The sequence below is a fragment of the Phaethon lepturus genome, unplaced genomic scaffold (assembly GCF_000687285.1).
Source record: "Phaethon lepturus isolate BGI_N335 unplaced genomic scaffold, ASM68728v1 scaffold16031, whole genome shotgun sequence".
NCBI classification, from domain to species: domain Eukaryota; kingdom Metazoa; phylum Chordata; class Aves; order Phaethontiformes; family Phaethontidae; genus Phaethon; species Phaethon lepturus.
Genome location: NW_010519965.1, coordinates 4,026 through 5,621, shown reverse-complemented (window position 1 = coordinate 5,621; position 1,596 = coordinate 4,026).

Genomic DNA, 1,596 nt, shown 5'->3' with positions numbered 1-1,596 from the left:
TCTTCCCCATCATCCAGATCATTAAGGAGGATGTTGAACAGGACTGGATTCTGTACTAACCCCTGCGGTACACCACTAGTTGCTGGCCTTCAACTAGACTTTGTTTCACTGACTGCCAACCTGTGGGCCTGGCCCTTAGGCAGTTTTCAGTCCACCTCACTGTCTGCCCATCCAGCCCATACTTCACCAGCTTCTCTATACAATAATCTCTTTCTCTTCAAGATGCCTTTTTATTTTTTAACAGCAAAATGGAACCAAAACCACATAGGTATATTTCCATATTCCTATCTGAAAGCATAGTAAGAAAATAATAAACATAACAGAGTGTTCATAAATAACCTTAATGTCAGGGCCAGGTTCATAAGCAAATTCAAAGCCACAAAAAAGCACACCTTTTTACAAGACCCAGGTGTCAATATATTCACTCGTAATTGCTACTTATATATCCAGGCAGACAAGCATGGAAGAAGTAGCCCAGTCTCCCCTTTCTGTTCTGGCAATGGTGTCTGGACAGCAAACAAATATGCCACCCATTTCTGGCAGTGGGATGGGGGGCAGGGTGTCTGTGGACCAAATACACCGCAAGTTGGCTTTTTTTTATTTTGCTGCACAATCAATATGAAAGCTGTACTTTAAAGGGAACTGAAGAATGACAGGTGTACTCTGGTCGATAAACTGATACCTTGGCACTGCACTAACCATGAAAAGTTAACTTCGGAATTATTGGGCTTTTGGCATACCGCCAAGATCTCCTGATTGGGTGCTCAATGAGTCCTGACTCTATATGGGACCAATTACTTTTTTTAGAGCATAATTTTTTGCATGGTAATTTGCCCACAATAATTCTTCAAGACAATATAGCACAATACAGTAAGGTGTGAAGATCAAGCACAAAGACAATCAACGACTTCTCTAAAAGGAATACTGAAGTGACTATCGCTTAAATTGACCTCCTTGTACCATTCCGAGGCCAAAAGACTGAGGAGCTAATTCGATGACTAGATATGGACAAAGGAAGCCCAAAGTTCAACTAGCGGACTGCATGAGGAAGACTACGGATGACCACCTGAGGGCGGAAAGACCCTAACCCTAATTTTACTGCGCATGCTTGGACTATGTAAATGAATTCCGGGGACTCCTCACCATAAGACTGCCCTTTCCAGGAAATCTGATGACTACGGATGACTTTTCTGTATATGAACTGATGTCCTTTACTAACCTGTCAGAGCACTCATGGTGGCGCAATCCCCAGTGCTGCGCAGCGCTGCAATGAAGAATGCCTGCCTTCTAAAGCTTCAAACTAAGCGTTAGAGGGTTTCTTGCTGACTTTTTGGTATCACCCAAGTACTGTTGCAGACAATACTGTGCCAACGAAAAAACAGCTAACATGAGTATTAGTCCATAATTATTGTCTCAACTAGCCTGCCCACGATAAGCACTACAAATAGTATGTAAAATGACTGTAGCTGGAGTATTTCCCTACTCTTCACTATGCTACAAACTGCAAGAAAAAGTGCAGTATCAAAGTAAAGCACTGAGTAGATACCCATTTTCAGTATTTAAGATTCATCTTCTACCCTTTTGGGGAAGTTGAGA